Source organism: Lissotriton helveticus, chromosome 3_2, assembly GCF_964261635.1.
Source record: "Lissotriton helveticus chromosome 3_2, aLisHel1.1, whole genome shotgun sequence".
Taxonomy (NCBI): Eukaryota; Metazoa; Chordata; class Amphibia; order Caudata; family Salamandridae; genus Lissotriton; species Lissotriton helveticus.
This window is the reverse complement of record NC_136062.1, coordinates 216,538,769-216,559,802: the sequence shown is the minus strand read 5'-3', so window position 1 is coordinate 216,559,802 and position 21,034 is coordinate 216,538,769. Positions and strand designations below refer to the sequence as shown.

General features: G+C 41.9%; 1 protein-coding gene across 2 annotated transcripts in view; it reads left to right on the top strand.

The window, feature by feature from the left end:
- PEAK1 (pseudopodium enriched atypical kinase 1) overlaps positions 1-21,034 on the top strand; it is a 720,838-nt gene that overhangs the window by 143,987 nt on the left and 555,817 nt on the right. The gene's annotated exons all lie outside the window — the stretch shown is intronic.

Below are 21,034 nucleotides of genomic sequence, written 5' to 3'. Positions count from 1 at the left end.
TCTCCCCCTCTAAAGGCTGTACTATACTAAAAAATATTAATACAAGGCTTACCTGTATTTCTTTACCAAGTATATCAGTCAGGGTCTTACCCACATTCTTCCAGTAATCCTTCAACACTGAACAGGTTAAAAACATATGAATATCGTATACCTCTTGGGCGTGGCATCTTGTACAGCTAGCTTCTCTTCCTCCCCTCATTTTAATATCTTGAGCGAAGAACAATATATCCTGTAAATGGTAAAGAGGTGGTTCTTTCTTAGGGCAGCGGATTTATTCAAATGGTATAATTTATCCAAAGATACTTGCCATGAAGTTTGCAGCTCTTCATCTGGCAAGCACTTATCCCAGACCGTATGGGGGGCGGGGGGGGGGGGGGGGGGGGAAATCCAGTTTCCTGTCCGCAGCCTCCAGTAAGTAGTTATACCAGAGAGCGATTTCCTTCTTCCTAGGGTTAGCATCCTGATGGTCCAACTCCATTGCACAGTCTCCTGGGAATTGCCAGTATTGGTGTTCACACCAGGTCGAAATTTGGTAATATTTAAATCTGGAGAGGCTATTTTTTGTTTTTATTACTCCAGGCATCCCAGGAGAGACAGCTGTTTCCTTCAACTATATCACCCCACCACCTCACCCTGCCTCTTTCAAAGGTTCAGATAAGACATCGTTCAAGTATTCCGGAGTGCCTGGGGAGTCCCACACTAGAGCCCACTCGCTGTAATAAGGAATGCTTAAAATACTACGACAGTCAAACCATAGTTTGGCAGCAGTATGTAAAACCTTCAGGCAAACATTTAAAAAAATATTTGGGGCGCCGAACTTGTACATAAAACCCTCAGCTGGATTCTCGTGCAACATAGCCTTAAACATGTGGCCCATCAGGTGATCATCCGTCCTATTTAGAGCATTCTACTGTTTTGCAATTGATATGCCCAACAGTATAACTGTAGGTCTGGTAGACTCAGACCCCCGTGTGCAAGTTTTCTCCTGAGCTTGGCGGGGGGCACGCCCACAAAGGAACATGGGGGCTAGCTAGCGAGCTGGTCGAGAGCTTCTTCCCGACACCCGCATTGTGATGGAATAGTCGCTCGTTTGGTTTTTCCCGCATACTCGCATCTCCGAGAGCCTGTCAGCGCCGGAGCCGGTATCTTTCCCTCACCTTGTTTTGGTTCGCGAGGGTCGAATCTGTTGAGGCTGTTTACTGAGGGTTGTTAGGCGGTAGCGGCGGTGGCTGCCAATACTGCTGATACTGATATTGCTGACAGCTGAGCTCCATCTCCGCCCCGTCCGCTGATGCCTGCTGTGTTTCTCCTTCTATTTTGCGGGTAGATCCTGGTTCAGTTTCCCGGGGCAGCGGCCGGATGTGTATCGGCCTGGCGGTCTTCAGGGCGGCAGGTGCACTCTGAGAGTCTCGAGCTGCACTACGATTTTGCTCCCCGTTTCTACACCTAGGGAGTGCTAAGGGCTGGAGCAGCGGCAGGATCAACACGTGTGACTCCCAGAAGGGGGGGGCCAGGAAGGACGGCAGAGCCTCAAAATACACAACGACCAGAGATCTAAAGCAGCAACTACAGTTAAACCAGAAAAAGCAGGCAAAGCAGCTCAAAAAGGTAAACTTGGGGTATGGCATGACCACCTGCTGCACATTTCGTATGAGTAAAAAGTCAAAGGAAAAGGGGGTGGAGCTAGGGAGTGAGTCTACAAATTTGATTATAGGAAAAGACTCAGTGGAAGAAAAAGTGGGAACCACAGGCAGGGAAGTGATTCGGGGAAGAAGATATAAATTGAGATCAAATTACTTTTTGGGCAAGGTTGAAGGTCCTAAGGTGGAGTCACAAGTAGGTCCGCCCCTAACCCTCCCGCAAAGCAAAACCAGGAGTAAAAACTCTACTAAAGCAGGGAGGAGTACACCTGTAAAAGAAAAGAAGAAAAATCTGCTCCGCTAGCACCCAGAGTGATGCCTTCACTAAGGTCCTATTTTAAACTAAATACACAGGTTAACTCGCAGAGTAGCATGGACCCGCCTACCCCTATAGAGGTACAGATGGAGCCTGTTACACAGAATAATTCAACTTTAACTTTATTTTCATCGACAGCTGCATTTGTACATCCAGCTGATATATAAGCTAGCGTTCCAGCCATTTCGATCTCAAATAAGTATATACCCCTGAGCGATACTAGCATTGCTACTAATGAGGCATCTGAGAGCACAATAATGTCAAAGGAGACTGATCAGGCAGGGGATGTACGACCTAAAGAGGGAGCTAAAGATATTACAGGTTTAAATACTGTAAAAGATTTATTGAGCCAGCTTTCCTTGGACATTAAAGAGTGTTTTGCTACTTCAGAGAGTAATCAGAAAAATATTTAAGAAACGTGTAGTGGCTTGGAGGAGAATTTATCAGCGTTAACTAAAGGCACAAAGGATTTAGAAAATAAAATGCTAGAACTCGGGAAAGATATGCAAGATCATGTCCAAAAACTGGATAGGCTCAAAACAAAGGAAAAGGACATATCAGACAGGTTAGAAAGGATGGAAAACAACTCAATGAGGAACAATATTCGGATTCTTGATATAAAGGAGGATGCAGAAGGAGAGAACATAAAAGGCTATGTGATAGATATCCTGTCCAAATCCTTTCCTCAAATTGCTTTTGCTTCAGTCTGGGATGCAGAAATCCAGTGAGGGCCGCGGGACCCTTCTAGGCTTAATCCTGGTCGTAAGAAGCCTAGGAAAATCCTGGTATACACACAATCGTATTCCCTAAAAGAAAAACTTTTAGGGGCAGCCTTAAAATTAACAGCTATTCAGGCCCAGGGTTTTTCGTTTAAAATAAGATCTGACATATCAAGGGTCACTGAGGACAGAAGAATGGAGCTAGGCAAGAGGATGGACTCCTTGAGGCAACTGGGTGCTCAAGTCCAGCTGAGGTTCCCAGCATACCTCAAAGTGATGAGAGCCAATAAAATGTACAATTTTAATTCCCCGGAGGAAGAAGTAGATGAATTTCTGCTAGGCTGTAAGGCAAGCGGTTAGCCGAGTTGAATTACGAGAAAGTAAACAGACTAAGATGATCAGATGCGGGGAAGCCAGTGCAACAAATGTTTATATTGAAGGCGGGTGTGGGTTTGCAGCTCGAATTGGTGATAGCCATTAAGCAGGCTGGGAGGGTTCCCAGGGGAGGAGAGTGGATGGGATGGGGGGCACAGGGGTGGTGGAGGGGCATACGGTGGGGAGCATATTGATAAAAAAGAAAAAAAATAGAAAAAGTGTCCTCTACTGATATAGCCAATGCTACTGAAAAGAAAAGAACTAGGAAATCTAATAATGGGGGATAGGAATCCAGCCATAGGAAGTGAGTGTCTGGGCATATTATGCTGGAATATAGGAATATAAATAGACTGAGAGTGAAAAGGAGACAGAGACTAGTCTTAGAATATTTGAAAAATACCCCTATGAATGTTCTAATGCTTCAGGAGACTCATCTTATGAGGTCTGAGTATTTGGCACTATTTAATAATCAGGGAGGTAATAGCTACGGACCAACAACATTGTTCTAAAGGAGCGTCAATAGTTGTTAAAAAAAACTCCGGAATAGAACCAGGTAAAATGCAGGTGGATACTAAAGCGAAACGAGACGGTCTTAGTGTGCTGGAACCGTTGCTACCACTTAACAGGGTCTTATCACAGTACCCAGACCATGGCAAATGAATTGTGCCCTGAATAGGATGGCAATTTTTATTTTCTGAATGGTCTTAGCCATGGTACTCCAAGGGCGTGGACATTCATATGTTTGAGGACTCTGACAACAGAGATTCTTTCGTTATTGTCTGATTTCACGACCATAACTTTTTCCAAACTAATTTTTCTTGGGGTGTATACACACTTTGTCTCAACGCCAGCCAGGCAGACCACTTCTGACTGGGGCACGTGTATTTGCGGTGCTGGAAATAGATTCGCAATTGGTGCTTTTAGTGCCAAGAATATAACAGGAGAAGCGGGGACCGATCGCATTCGGTATGATCCACCCTTTTTTCGAGTTGCGAGCCAGGATCAGGAACCCTCGGTACTTTCGGGGATATCAGCCTTGAGGAAGTAACGGTGGTGACGAAACGCGCATTGGCTGTTTCTCATTCTACTTGACTAAGAAGTGGGACTATGAGTACATCACAGAAATCATCTTTTGTGAATGTTTAAACTTTGGTTGTGGTGCTATTGAGGAAGTAATACTTTCTTTTGATATTTACTAGCGAATAAACATTTGTAAAAAATTAATGAAATCTGTCTCTATACATGATTCCTGTGACAGAAAGCTTCACTTATCATCTTGGTGTTGTTTTAGCTCCAAAGACCGATTTTTAAAAACTGTAGATATGAATGATTAGAGTGCCGGGGTATTCGCTTTGTGGATACTAAAGGGTGTTGGGTAGTTGCAGAGATAAAAACTCGGGCCAGCGCCTATACGCTAGCTAGTTATTACGGGCCAAATGAGGATGAGGTTAGTTTTTTTAACAATCTATGTTCCGCTCTGCTAGAGTTTGAGGCCCCACTGATAATTGGTTGGGATTTCAACTTACTAATGAACAATGAGCTGGATAGATCCTCTCCTCGTACTCAAATCTATGCGCCCGAGTTAGAGCCTGCCTTTCTGCTATGTTAGATAATTTAAACCTATGTGATGTATGGCGAAAGAAAATGGGAGATGTAAGGGACTATTCCTTCTTCAGTAAAAAGAAAGGTCATTACTCTAGGATAGATTACATTTTTATGGATCGCCTAGAAGCAGATAAGGTTAAGAAAGTGGAATACATGCCCATTCATATATCAGACCATGGCGCAATTGAATCAAGTATCGAGTTTCCTTCCACCCCACTAGTTAAGAGGTGGCCATTAAATAGAAGACTGCTCACACAAACTGGAGTTATGGAGAAAATTAAACTAGATGCCGCAGCCTTCTTTAATCAAAAGATAGAGTCTGCACCTATGCATGTGGTTTGGGACTCTTTTAAAGCATGGCTGAGAGGAATGCTGAAGGGGGCAGCTGCAGGGTGGGTCAAATCAGAAAAGGAGAAGATAGCTTCATTGGAGGAGCGGTTTAGAAAATCTGAAGCAAGCTTCAAGTCTGGTCAAGTTCAGGGGGAGGAAAAAGATAAACTGATGGGTATATTGGAAGATCTCCAACGTGACTATAGATTGACACTGGAAGGAATTATGTTACAGAAGTGGGAAGCAAGTAGAATGAGAGAGTTTGGTCAGGGTGAGGAATGAGGAAAATTGTTAGCAATAAATAGTAGAATGGATAGGTCTCAAAACTTAATTAGCAGGATCACATTAGAAAACGGTGATGAACCTTCTGCTCAGTTTTCGGACAATAAGAGTGAGATTAAGAGGGAGTTCTGTAAATTTTTTCAAGAATTGTATAAGGTAGATCTAGAAATAGATAAACCAGATGTAGATCTTTGGCTTGCTCAGAAACCGCGTCCTAAAGTGAGCCTTGAAGGATTCACACTATTTAATCAAGATATAACAGGGAGTGAAATTATGGAAGTTATTAAGAAAATCAAAAAAGGCAAAGTTGCTGGCCCAGACTTGATTCCAAATGAGATCTACTCTATATTAATGGATAAAATCATCCATATATGGCTGAAATGATTTAATGATATCTTGAGAGGTTGTTCCCCATTACCGGATACCTGGAAAGAGGCAATTATCACCCTGATCTTAAAACCCGGTAAAGATCCCACACAATGTCAATCATATCGTCCAATATCCTTATTGAACTCTGATTATAAAACTTTTACTGATATTATTAACTCGCGGTTAAGCAAATTAGCAAGGGCAATAATACATGAAGATCAGAAGGGTTTCCTCCCTGGGCGGCAGATGAAGGATCTCGTCATTTCTTTAATTGGTGCAATAGATCTGGCAACCGTGGCTAGAGCTCCCTTAACAATTATAACATTGGACGCTGCAAAAGCCTTTGATCGCGTTAATTGGTGTTATCTGTCTAGCGTACTGGAGGCTTTTGGGTTTGACTGCACCTTTAGAGATCTGCTGGGGAAAATATACAGTGAACCACGAGCCCAAATATTAGTTAATTGGAGCCTTTCAGCCCGATATCAATAGGGCGAGGTACCAGACAGGGCTGCCCGCTGTCTCCTACTCTTTGATTTACACATTGAGCCGTTCGCTCAAAGCTTAAGGCAAAATAAAGAAATAAATCTCTTTTTAATGAATGGTTTCTCAAGGAAACTCGCCTTATATGCGGACAACCTAATTCTCTTTACGTCTAATGTCAACCAAGCCCTACCAAGTTTACTAAGGGAAGTGCAGGTTTTTGGTAAAATGTCAGGCTATGAGATTAATAACAGTAAGACTGAGATCATGTCATGGAACTCGGAAGTGCAGGGTTTCAGGGTTTCAAAGGAGAAGAGGTATCTGGGAATAATCATTACACAAGATCTGACTGAACTTCCTAAAACAAATATAGCCCAAGTAGCTAAAGAGTTTGATACACTTCTGAAGAGATGGCAGAATTTTCCACTCACACACTATGGCAGGGTAAATCTGGTTAAAATGTGTGTTTTGCCGAAGTTCACTTATCTTTTTAATAACATCCCTCTGACTTTTGAAAAAACTCTTCTAAATAAAATCCAGGGAAAGATTTCTACTTTTGTTTGGGCTGGTAAGGGGATCAGACTGTCCTGGGAAAAGCACGCACCGCTTGTCTTGGTTGGGATATATACACCCTTTATACTTCTTTGTATGAAGAGTTCACATTGGCACTCCTCTCTGAAACTCTGTCTGAGGGCTCTATCCATCTTTGAAAAGCCAGAGTGCTGTCCAACTCAAGGCGGCAGCCCTGGCACAGCATGAGTGGCATATAAAAACCCTTTATCAGAGGGACCTGCTGCTGTTACTTCTGACCTTGCCCATCCATCCCGTCTAACAGCTCCACTTCCTAATGACTGGTAGCCCGACTCTTGCTGGGTGATACTATACATAGGTGTACTGTGCCATACTTTAGACTTTCTACTGTGTGATGTGAAATGGTTACATGGCTACATGAATGTGCTTCACAGTAACAAAAATACCTCATTTGTATGTTTTTGTAATTGTTTTGTCCATAAACTTCACTGCTTCTTGGCTTGATTCTGTCCATGTGCCAATTTTTCGGTTTAGCCTACAAGACAGTGCAAGCTGTCTGGCTGCAAAAGACCTATTGCCAGATTACCAAGGATTTACAGAGGGCTTAAACCCGCCCATTCATTAGTATTAGTTAACTCAATTGTCCATCTCATTTGCAGCCTTTAATTAGATGGGTTGCCTGATCCAGCTTGTTTGTCCCTCCCTGGAGCATAGACTACTTACTTTGGTCCGTCCACTGCTAATGTTTAGGGAACAACTGCTTTTCTTTTTGCTTAAGCACTCCATGAGAATACATGAACGGCCCAGCTGTCTTTTTCTCATGTGGTTCCCCCACCTGCTCCCTTTTGCTCGCTCTCCTCTGTGTGCTTTTCTCTCCCCACCTCACTGTTGCGCTGCTCTCTCTTGCGCAAGCACTCCACGAGTGCATGGGTTTCCAGCCATCTGCCTTGTGTATTTCTCTACCTCCCTCTGCTCAGTGTTGCTCTTTCACTTGTCCTTGTGTTTCTCTCCCCCTCTACATTCTGTGTTGCTCTTTCTTGCTCGTATGCTTCTGTATTAGGATCTTCCTCTTGTGCTTCAATGTGTGTGCTTCACCCCTTCTACTCTCCCATCCTCTCTTCCATTTCACCCCACCCCTCTACCACCCGTTTTCCTATTGTATTTTCTTTTTAATTGGCTGTTTCGAGCTAAAAAAATCTTACTTTATTTATTTACCCACCCATCCAAGTGACAACTGCCATCTTCAATCGGTCAGTAAAAAATTAAACCAAATTGCCTGCGTCATTCCGCTGAGTGCCGGTGTCTTGATACATGCACGAGTCAGTGGAATGATGCACCCTCATGCACGTGCCAGTGGAACAATGCACCCTTATGCACGTGCCAGTGGAATGATGCGCCCCCCAACATGCCTATTTTTGTTATTATTTTTGATGATACTGTTTAGCAACGCCAAAAGAAATTGGCAAAGCCAGTAGATCCTACAGGTGGCACCTGTTGGCTTTGCCAATTCTTGTTTGATACTGGCATTTAGACAGTTCTCTGACTTACCCACGCTGGGTGCTTATAGTGCAATTTTCTTTATTTGTATGTGCTTTTCACTTTTTAAATGCTGCTACATTTATGTTTGAAGCAAATCTGCGTAAAATGTTGATAGCATTGTGACCCCAAATCCCTTTTTTTTCTCTACATTTGTACACAAGTAAAATGCTGCGTTTTGAGCATTTCCGTGTGTAAACAAGGACGGCAAAAGCAAGGACTCAAAAATATAGCAACCACAAAAATATCTCTTTCCAAAAGGTCCACTTCTTGTAAATACCTAAACAGCCTAACTCACTTCCCCCCTACAGTTGGGCTGGGTTCATTTTCAATCCTAGCTCCAGTCTTAGTCTATCTAGAGCCTAAATCTTGCTAGTGGGGTTGGGAGCATGTCACAATGTACGTAGAGGACATGTTTGTATGTATTTGTTTTGGCCGTGTGTTTTGACATGTCGCTGTTTTGAACTAGCTCATACCAACATGTGTGTAGCCTTCCAACTTGGATGAGCACAGGTCTTGCAGTTGTATTCTCTGCAAAGCTTGGATGCCGGAGCTGTTCTTTTGTGAGAACGATAAAGTCTATGATTAATCATTTGTTCCGCTGGTATTTCTGCATTGCCTCCTCTTGAGTGTGATATCCCATGGAACCAATATGAAAGGAAAAAAACATGTTGCTCCCTCATTTTGGAACTACTAGCTACTTACAAACAAAATTCATTCCGCAGCGACAGGTCAACTAAAGCTCGATACATTATTTAGTATAGACCAACTACATTTAGTCAAATTTTGAGGTCTCAAAGATGAACGAATTATGTACTGAATCTGCTGTTTTGTTGTGAGAAGTGGGGTCTTGTAGTGGAGCTTGGCCTCGTTATGTCAGAGCCTCATACAGCCTCCAGATTTAGTAAAGTGTATGTGTTTTGCATTGTAGCAGATAAACTGGCCAGCTTATTTTTATCCAAGAATTAAAAACCAAGTATAAATATCTTTGGAGAGCAGGTCAAAGTTACTAGGAGCATTAATTTTATTTATATGTTGTTGGCTTGTATGTTTTTAGTTGTTACATGGTGGTTTTTCGTTGCAGTTTTTTTCCTCCTTATAATCTACAAATCTTAGCTTTACTGCAATACTTTTGCTAACACTTGTTTGTCTTCTGCCTTCACTCTCATTAGTTGACAGAAATAAAGTTGAATTAAACCATGATTTTGCGAATAGTAGTATTGTATGGCTTTCTTTTGAGTATGAATAATGCTCTTTGGACGTAAACAATATTAATGTTAATGATGTCATTTTAGAAAACTGGCTACGTTTTAGCAGGTACCAAATAAAATAATAAATTGACCAGAGCTGTGTGTGGTGAGTGGTGGTTTGTAGCTCATGTTTAGGAGCCCAGTATGGCAGACTAAGAGTGCAAGGTATTTTTGTATGTAATATATCATAAGCATAAAATGTTGCACCTTAAATGTTGAAGTTGAGTAAAGAATCATAACTTCTCTTTAACACACTTTTTGCAGTGATTTTTTCCGGCTTAATTATTGTATGATTTCTCCCTTGTCCCAAGTATCATTGTGCTCCGACCTTGTCCAGCTACCAGTGTCCCTATCCACAGAGCCTGCGGCATTACTGGGCGTACTCGTGGGCTATGGGTTCACGGTATGCACTTCAGCCATATACTGTGCCAAGTTTCTTACCCTTCCCCCCAAAGTCCGCTTCACCTGATCCTCTGCGTATGCACAGGGATCAGAACACAAGATTTGTAGCTGGGCATCGTGTACTTGGATGAGGCTGCATGTGAGACACGTCTGACACTTTATTAGAAGTCCTTATACCTGTTGAATAGAACACCACCCTAGCTGGAGCTCTGCACTTGAAAATGGCAGTATGCAGTTGTGGTATCTAAATGCAGTTGTAGTATATATGGCCACATGTATTGTTTCATTGCAGAGAAGTAATTCTCTGATGTCAAAGAAAAATGTCTCTGAGCCATCTGGACTGAAAGAAGGGAATCCAATTACATTACACATCTGATCAGCTAGTGATGTATTTTACCCTTGGGTTCCCTAATGTTGCGGCATACAACGTTTAGAGCACACTCTTAACTAAGGTTTTGTGGACCTTGTCATTAAATGCAATAGCTGTTCTTGCCATTACACTCTAGTTGCTCTTTAAGGAAACTGCAAACCTTTCTGTCTCTGTTACTATTCACAGGAAGTCCTTTATTAACAATGGACTCCGAAGCCTACAGGGCCTCTTGGTGAAACTCCTGAAAGAACATCTTGAAGTTTATTTCTTCTTAGAGGCTCTAATTGCCTTCCCCGACTGGAAAGTTTAGAAGTCCAGCAACAATTTAAGTAGCAGGAATGACTGTGGTCAGCACAGTAAATTCATTGTGATCATAAGAAGAGTTTACACTCTTTAGGCACAAGGGTTGAGACAGGAAGGAAACGAATTTAAGTTAGGTCACAGTGATTTTGGGGGCAGGATAGTTAGATTAAGCTGAAACCTAATATGAGGCTCTATTAATGGGAGGAGAAACAATACATCATTTATAAATTCTAATTTTACTTTTACATGGAGAAATGGAGCCTTTCTCACAAACTTGGGAGTTATCAAAAGTCCCGTTCAGTGGTAATCGTGCACACTCTCACTAAAAAGTGCATGTAACATGTTACCGTGGATCTAAGACCAGGTGTACTAAAACATCTAGGTCTTTAAACTAGGTGTTCGCCAAGATAGAAAGTAGCAAATACAGCCTCTTAGGAAGAGCAGGGCTATAGAGATGATGTCAAGTTAGAGTAATCTGCAATTAACCTGTGTTTGGAGGAGGGAGTATTTCATCACCCACATGCACAGTCTGATATCTTTACCAAAGCTATGACCTAGTCTGTAAAGAGATCTTTGGCCAGAAGAAACAGTGGGCCGTTTAGTATGAAAGCAGTGATGCACAATACATAAACCTATTCTCTTATGGAAGATAGTGCACTTATTACACAGCTGTGTAATGTGATTACTAAATGGATGGCTCGTTAGCAGGTGTGTAGTGCGTAGAATAATGGGTAGGCTGTGATGCCCAATCTTCCAAAGATTACAGCCAAGATGAGGACTGTTGAACTCCTGTTCGGGTGTGGTGATGTTTGGTAATTGCAAGTCTAACTATGATGAAGGATTTTAAAACATTCGGAGACAACACCACTGGACTATACTGGACTATGGACATGGTTGTCTTTGAGTGGAGATTCACAGCTAGGACAAGTCTACTGGGTTTGTATTACCCGATTCTCATTTAGTCTCATTGACTAAATCATTAACCAATGAATTCTGTTACAAGATCTGGAATCGAACAACTGAGCCCGGCAGAGGTTGGCATCAATCAAATTATCCCAGGTGCTTTCTTTCAGATCAGGTAGGCATTTGCCTTTGCTTTTCCAGAATACCCCAGACAGCATGCCTAATATGCTGAATTACATCGCAAATAATTATATGATGCCTGTCCCAAGAGAAATTCTTGAGTGGAAAAAAAATGTAATGAGGAATCTTTTTTTTAATTCCTATGCAGTTGACTGCTCAGAACTTTATTTTTGAAAAACAGTTGTTTGGTATATCCCAAATCGCAGATTCCTAGAGACGTTTCATCTCTCAGTGTGTATATGTGTTTGTGTATTTATTTAGAGAGTTTCAAGTTTTATGTAGTGCTGGCTAGACCCGAGGGTATATATATGTGTTATGTTATGTTATGTTATGTTATGTTATGTTATCCATTTTGTAAAGCGCGCAGCTGCCCCAGCAAAGGGGCGTCCCAGCGCTGACCACGGGAGGACACAACAACTATATATACCGGCCTAACAAGAAAGACAGCAAGGAGAAACCTAAGGTAGTGGAACCAGGAAGGTTTTGATAGCCTTCCTGAAAGATGGCAGAGAGTCCATGGCACGGATATGAACGGGAAGGGAATTCCATAGTTTGGGGCAAGGTACCGGAAAGCACGGCCGCCCGTCCTGGAGTCTAATTCTAGGCACCACCGCCAAATGAGACTCTGCCGAACGGAGAGGGCGGGAAGGAACATAGCGGGAGATCAGGTCGCCCAATATGTGTGTGTGTGTGTGTGTGTTTGTGTGTGTGTGTGTGTGTATATATATATATATATATGTGTGTGTGTGTATATATATATATATATATATATATATATATATATATAATCCTGTGCGAAACTCCTATTCAATGGAGCAAAGATTGAGGCGCACTCAAGGGGGTAATTTTCTGAGTATTTATTGATCACAAAATAAAACGGCCCGACAGACGCGTTTCGGCTTCACGCCTTTGTCAATGTCGGGGAGGTCACATTTTTACACAATTTGATGCAAAACATTCAAAAAAACTCATTGCGTGAGAGGAACCAATCAAAACCTTTTTACATCAAATTTGTATTCATTTCATAGAAACCGATGTAGGACATCCAGATCATGATGCTTACTACATTCTGTGGGGGCCATTTTGTAGTGTGTGTCTGTGAAGGGGCAAATCATGTGATTTCTCAAATTCATTCTTTGGGATCCTCCTATAGCCCCCTCTTCATACAGAATCAAGATTAAAACACAATATTCACACTATTCGTTTCGACATGATTCAAGTCCAAAACATGTAATGTTGGGTATTTTACACCCCTCATTATTTCTTCAAGCCCTGAATGGGCATTTGTGATCGCGGTATACTATTCCGTGACCGCAATGTTCTTGTCCCCACACCCCTCCTCGATCTATGGGTGCCCCTAATTCTCGGTATTACTCCAAATGGTTCATGTTACTGTCTGTTACTTCCGGGTATATCTTATACTAATTAATGTGAGACCATAATTCCTCCTCATTGTTGAGTCCCGTGGGACTTTTCGACTGCATTAGAACTATGTACTTGGACTCTAGCTGTCGTAGCTTTTTTACTCTGTCCCCACCTCTTTCACTCTTGGAGATACAGTCGACGCAAAAATATTTTAAAAGTTTAGAATTGGACTTATGGACATCTTGGAAATGGCGTGCCACAGGGTACCCCATATCATGATTCGTAATCGCCCTCATGTGTTCAAGCACTCGCTTTTTAGCGGGATGAATAGTGCTCCCAACATAATTAAGTCCACATGGACAAGTAAGGCAATATATTGCAAACTCTGTATTGCAATTCATCAATTTATTGATTTTATGCGGGGTCTTCCTGCCAGGAATATTGAATTCCTTTACTTTCTGGCCATTTCTGCACGCTTTGCAATTCATGCATGGAAAATATCCTGTCACTACTTCTTTCCTTTTGGGATATTTGGTGAAGTGGCTCCTCACCAAGTATGTACTAAGTGTGGGCCCTCTTCTATACGTCATTAGGGGTAGTTCTGGAAGCTCTTTGCCAATGATATTGTCTGATTTCAGTACTTTCCAATTTCTGCGGAAAATTTCAAGAACTTCAGACGATTGTGCCGAGTAGTCTGTAATTATTCTAATACTATCCTTCTTTGGGACTCCTGTTTTCGTGCTTCCCCCATTACTAACCTACTTCTCTCTAATTTCTCGCCTTTTAGTTCCGCTTGCCTGAGAGTCGACTCCCTGTATCCCCTGTCTCTTAATCTTTGGAAAGATTCTTCTTTCGCCTTCAAAAATTCACTTTGGGTTGTGCAATTTCTCTTCATTCGCACAATTTCACCAAAGGGAATCCCTTTAATGACACTCTGCGGATGAAAGCTGGACGCATGTAGCGTACTGTTTCCAGCTGTAGGTTTCCGATACAAAGTCGTGCTAATCCTGCCATCTTCAATGTATACTTTTAAGTCCAAGTACGCTACTTCCTCTTGACTAATGCAGTCTGTAAATTTCAGATTACAATCATTTTGGTTAAGAGCTGCTACATAGTGATCCAATTCCTCCCTCGACCCCCTCCAAATTATGAAGAGGTCATCAATGTAGCGAGCCCACAACACAATGTTCTCCAACCACCTTTCATGCTCCCCAGCCCATGCCACCTGCTTCTCCCACCAGCCAACAAAGAGATTCGCGTAGCTGGGGGAGAAGCAGGAACCCATTGAGGTCCCCCGTTCTTGTCTGTACAATTCACCTGTGAACAAAAATATATTGTTACGCAGACAAAACTCAATTAATTCCAACAACATGCAGTTATGTTCGTGAAATTTAGCTTCCCGTTGCTTCAAGAAGAACTGAATCGCATGCAATCCTTTCTTATGTTCAATACTCGTATATAGACTTGTGACGTCCAGCGTCACCAAATGCATGTCAGATTCCCATTGTATGTTGGAAATGAGTCTCAAAAAATCTTTAGTGTCCTTCACATGCGAGCTCAAGGCCCGAACCCAAGGGTTGAGGAAACAGTCAATATAGATTGAAGTTTTTTCTAATAAACTGTTCAATGAGGAGACTATGGGTCTACCTGGTGGGTTTCGTAAACATTTATGCACTTTAGGTAAGTGATAAAACGTGGGAATTTCTGGCGCCTCACACTGGATATATTTGTAGTCCAGGTCCCTGAGGATACCTTTTTGATGCCAATTGTCTATGAGTTCATGAAAGTCAATGATACTCTTCTCATACGCCGACCTAGTTACAGTTGAATAACAATCTTGGTCCAAGAGTTGCTTCAGGGCTTCTTCTTGATACTGCTTCCTGTCCATGAGGACAACGTTTCCTCCCTTGTCAGAGGGCTTAATCATCAAATTTTCATCATTTTTGAGATTCATAATAGCTTTCCATTCTAATTTGGTAGTATTCATCTTATTCAAATTCGGACCCTTGGCTTGTAATTTTTTCAAGTCGTCAATAACTAGGTCGTGAAAAGTGTCAATCGAGTCATGTGCCGTTTGTGGGATGGTTTTTTACTTCATTCGTATATTACTGGTGGCACCAACTTGTGTGATGCCGGCTTCTTCAAATTTTTTGACATTTCTGCTTGGCTTAACAGAGTGCTCGCATACTCCAATTCCCTAAGTAACAATGCTGTTTCCATATCAGCCATTGTAAATGTTTCTCCGACAGTGGGTTGACTAGCAACCATACTTTGTTGCAGCAACTTAGGATGCAGTGCATGGATTTTCATTAATTTCAGTTTCCTAATAAATTTGTACGTGTCATTGCGTACATTAGCATTGTCAAATTGGGGTGTTGGACAAAAATAGAGCCCCAGTTCTAATACTCTCCTCTCAGTGTCTGTTAGTACTCGATCCGTTAAATTCACAATCGTTTGCTTACACTCCTTTATTTGTTCCTGGCCCCTCGTTTGCTCCTCGTCATGTATCCCACTGCTGCTACCTTTGGTGTTCCTGCTTTTCCTACCGCGCCTTGTTCTCCGTCTGCTTTTGCTTTTGCTGGCGGGTGGGTTCTTGCAGGTGGTCGCTGTTGCGCTTGTCTCAGGAGTTGATATTCCTGGAAAAAATGTGTTGCCACCTCCTTCTCCTGGCGTGTTACTTGTTCCTCCTCTGAAACTTCAGATTCTGAGGTTTCTCTTGATGAAGGCTGTTGAGTCTTTTGCTGCAGCAGTAGTTTTCTGGGGCCTTCGAGTTTTTTGGCAAACGTGAGGATCTTTCCTGACTCGTAGTCCTCTTCGTCCCTGATAAATTTAATTTGTTTGCGGCGTTTAATCACCCCTTCATACTCAGTAAGACGTTTCTTCATTTGTTCATACAATCCTTCTTTTGTCTTTTCGTCTTTGTCCAATGCAATGCAATATATATATATATATGTGACAATTCTAACTAATATCTCTGCTTTTGGTTTAAAAAAAATCCCTCGCTTTAAATGTGGCAGATTAATTATTGAATGTGTTACAGTTCCTCTAACATTGTCTAAGTCAGCCACTGAGGCTAGAGCTTAAGCTGGCTGTCTTCTGTAGGTTTTTCGTTGTTCATGAAACATTTTACTTTTCAGTTGTATGGGGTAGCAAGATTGGTGATGTTTGAATGTGCTTCCGTAATGTGTGCATCAACTCAAAAAAACAAAAAACAAAAAAAAAACACCACTTCTGACTGGGACATGTGTATTTGCGGTGCTGGAAATAGATTCGCAATTGGTGCTTTTGGTGCCCAGAATATACCAGGAGAAGCGGGGACCGATCGCAGTCGGTATGATCCACCCTTTTTTCGAGTTGCGAGCCAGGATCAGGAACCCTCGGTACTTTCGGGGATATCAGCCTTGAGGAAGTCACGGTGGTGACGAAACGCGCGTTGGCTGTTTCTCATTCTACTTGACTAAGAAGCGGGACTATGAATACATCACAGAAATCATCTTTTGTGAATGTTTAAACTTTGGTTGTGGTGCTATTGAGGAAGAAATACTTTCTTTTGATATTTACTAGCGAATAAACATTTGTAAAAAATTAATGAAATCTGGCTCTATACATGATTCCTGTGACAGAAAGCTTCACTCATCATCTTGGTGTTGTTTTAGCTCCAAAGACCGATTTGTAAAACTGTAGATATGAATGATTAGGGTGCCGGGGTATTCGCTTTGTGGATACTAAAGGGCGTTGGTTAGTTGCAGAGATAAAAACTCGGGCCAGTGCCTATACGCCAGCTAGTTATTACAGGCCAAATGAGGATGAGATTAGTTTTTTTAACAATCTATGTTCCGCTCTGCTAGAGTTTGAGGCCCCACTGATAATTGGTGGGGATTTCAACTTACTAATGAACAATGAGCTGGATAGATCCTCTCCTCGTACTCAAATCTATGCGCCCGAGTTAGAGCCTGCCTTTCTGCTATGTTAGATAATTTAAACCTATGTGATGTATGGCGAAAGAACATAAGAGATGTAAGGTACTACTCCTACTTCAGTAAAAAGAACGGTCATTACTCTAGGATAGATTACATTTTTATGGATCGCTTGGAAGCAGATAAGGTTAAGAAAGTGGAATACATGCCCATTCATATATCAGACCAAGGCGCAATTGAATTAAGTATCGGGTTTGCTTCCACCCCACTAGTTGAGAGGTGGCCATTAAATAGAAGACTGCTCACACAAACTGGAGTTATGGAGAAAATTAAACTAGATGCCGCAGCCTTCTTTAATCAAAATCTAGAGTCTGCACCTATGCATGTGGTTTGGGACTCTTTTAAAGCATGGCTGAGAGGAATGCTGAAGGGGCAGCTGAGGGGTGGGTCAAATCAGAAAAGGAGAAGATAGCTTCATTGGAGGAGCGGTTTAGAAAATTTGAAGCAAGCTTAAAGTCTGGTCAAGTTCAGGGGGAGGAAAAAGATAAACTGATGGGTATATTGGAAGATCTCCAACATGACTATAGGTTGACACTGGTAGGAATTATGTTACAGAAGTGGGAAGCAAGTAGAATGAGAGATTTTGGTCAGGGTGAGGAATGCAGAAAATTGTTAGCAATAAAGAGTAGACTGGATAGGTCTCAAACGTTTATTAACAGGATAAGATTAGATAACGGTGATGAACCTTCTGCTCAGTTTTCGGACAATAAGAGTGAGATTAAAAGGGAGTTCTGTAAATTTTTTCTAGAATTGTATAAGGTAGATCTAGAAATAGATAAACCAAATGTAGATCTTTGGCTTGCTCAGCTTCCTAAAGTGAGCCTTGAAGGATTAACACTATTTAATCAAGATATAACAGGGAGTGAAATTATGGAAGTTATTAAGAAAATCAAATAAGGCAAAGCTGCTGGCCCAGACTTGATTCCAAATGAGATCTACTCGATATTAATGGATAAAATCATCCCTATATGGCTGAAATTATTTAATGATATCTTGAGAGGTCGTTCCCCATTACCGGATACTTGGAAAGAGGCAATTATCACCCTGATCTTAAAACCCGGTAAAGATCTCACACAATGTCAATCATATCGCCAAATATCCTTATTGAACTCTGATTATAAAACTTTTACTGGTATTATTAACGCGCGGTTAAGCAAATTAGCAAGGGCAATAATACATGAAGATCAGTAGGGTTTCCTCCCTGGGCGGCAGATAAAGGATCTTGTCATTTCTTTAGTTGGTGCAATAGATCTGGCAACCGTGGCTAGAGCTCCTTTAACAATTATAACATTGGACGCTGCAAAAGCCTTTGATCGCATTAATTTGTGTTATCTGTCTAGTGTACTGGAGGCTTTTGGGTTTGACCGCACCTTTAGAGATCTGCTGGGGAAAATGTACAGTGAACCACGAGCCCAAATATTAGTTAATGGGAGCCTTTCAGCCCGATATCAATAGGGCGAGGTACCAGACAGGGCTGCCCGCTGTCTCCTACTCTTTGATAGACTCATTGAGCCGTTCGCTCAAAGCTTAAGGCTAAATAAAGAAATACATCCCTGTTTAATGAATGGTTTCTCAAGGAAACTCGCCTTATATGCGGACAACTTAATTCTCTTTACGTCTAATGTCAACCAAGCCCTACCAAGTTTACTTAGGGAAGTGCAGGTTTTTGGTAAAATGTCAGGCTATGAGATTAATAACAGTAAGACTGAGATCATGTCATGGAACTCGGAAGTGCAGGGTTTCAGGGTTTCAAGGAGATAAGGTATCTGGGAATAACCATTACACAAGATCTGACTGAACTTCCTAAAACAAATATAGCCCAAGTATCTATAGAGGTTGATTCACTTCTGAAAAGATTGCAGAATCTTCCACTCACACACTATGGCAGGGTAAATCTGGTTAAAATGTGTGTTTTGCCGAAGTTCACTTATCTTTTTAATAACATCCCCCTGACTTTTGAAAAAAACTCTCCTAAATAAAATCCAGGGAAAGATTTCTACTTTTGTTTGCGCTGGTAAGGGGATCAGACTGTCCTGGGAAAAGCATGCACCGCTTGTCTTGGTTGGGATATATACACCCTTTATACTTCTTTTATGAAGAGTTCACATTGGCACTCCTCTCTGCAACTCTGTCTCAGGGCTCTATCCATCTTTGAAAAGCCAGAGTGCTGTCCAACTCAAGGCGGCAGCCCTGGCACAGCATGAGTGGCAAATAAGAACCCTTTACCAGAGGAACCTGCTGCTGTTACTTCTGACCTTGCCCATCCATCCCGTCTAACAGCTCCACTTCCTAATGACTGGTAGCCCGACTCTTGCTGGGTGATACTATACATAGGTGTACTGTGCCATACTTTAGACTTTCTACTGTGTGATGTGAAATGGTTACATGGCTACATGAATGTGCTTCACAGAAACCAAAATACCTCATTTGTATGTTTTTGTAATTGTTTTGTCCTTAAACGTCACTGCTTAATGGCTTGATTCTGTCCATGTGCCAATTTTTCGGTTTAGCCTACAAGACAGTGCAAGCTGTCTGGCTGCAAAAGACCTATTGCCAGATTACCAAGGATTTACAGAGGGCTTAAACCCGCCCATTCATTAGTATTAGTTAACTCAATTGTCCATCTCATTTGCAGCCTTTAATTAGATGGGTTGCCTGATCCAGCTTGTTTGTCCCTCCCTGGAGCATAGACTACTTACTTTGGTCCGTCCACTGCTAATGTTTAGGGAACAACTGCTTTTCTTTTTGCTTAAGCACTCCATGAGCATACAATGACGGCCCAGCTGTCTTTTTCTCATGTGGTTCCCCCACCTGCTCCCTTTTGCTCGCTCTCCTCTGTGTGCTTTTCTCTCCTCACCTCACTGTTGCGCTGCTCTCTCTTGCGCAAGCACTCCACGAGTGCATGGGTTTCCAGCCATCTGCCTTGTGTATTTCTCTACCTCCCTCTGCTCAGTGTTGCTCTTTCACTTGTCCTTGTGTTTCTCTCCCCCTCTACATTCTGTGTTGCTCTTTCTTGCTCGTATGCTTCTGTATTAGGATCTTCTTCCTGTGCTTCAATGTGTGTGCTTCACCCCTTCTACTCTCCCATCCTCTCTTCCATTTCACCCCACCTCTCCACCACCCGTTTTCCTATTTTTTAATTGTTTTTTTAAATTGGCTGTTTCGAGCTAAAACAATCTTACTTTATTTATTTACCCATCCAAGTGACAACTGCCATCTTAAATCGGTCAGTAAAAAATTAAACCAAATTGCCTGCGTCATTCCGCTGAGTTCCGGTGTCCTGATACATGCACGCGTCCGTGGAATGATGCACACCTCATGCACGTACCAGTGGGATGATGCGACCCCCAACATGCCTATTTTTGTTATTATTTTTGATGATACTGTTTAGCAACGCCGAAAGGAATTGGCAAAGCCAGTAGATCCTACAGGTGGCACCTGTTGGCTTTGCCAATTCTTGTTTGATACTGGCATTTAGACAGTTCTCTGACTTCCCCACGCTGGGTGCTTATAGTGCAATTTTCTTTATTTGTATGTGCTTTTCACTTTTTAAATGCTGCTACATTTATGTTTGAAGCAAATCTACGTAAAATGTTGATAGCATTGTGACCCTAAATCCCTTTTTTTCCCTCTACATTTGTACCCAAGTAAAATGCTGTGTTTTTAGCATTTCCGTGTGTAAACACTGACTGCAAAAGCAAGGACTCAAAAATATAGCAACCACAAACATATCTCTTTCCAAAAGGTCCACTTCTTTTAAATACCTAAACAGCCTAACTCACTTCCCCCCTACAGTAGGGCTGGGTTCATTTTCAATCCTAGCTCCAGTCTTAGTCTAGAGCCTAAATCTTGCAAGTGGGGTTGGGAGCATGTCACAATGTACGTAGAGGACATGCTTGTATGTATTTGTTTTGGCAGTGTGTTTTGACATGTCACACCAACCATAAGATGTGGTAGCCTTCCTTAACACTTGGATGAGCACAAGTCTTGCAGTTCTATTATCTGCAAAGCTTCAAGGCTTGGATACCGGAGCTGTTGTGTTCTTTTGTGAGAACAAGAAAGTCTATGATTAATCATTTGGTCCCCTGTTATTTCTGCATT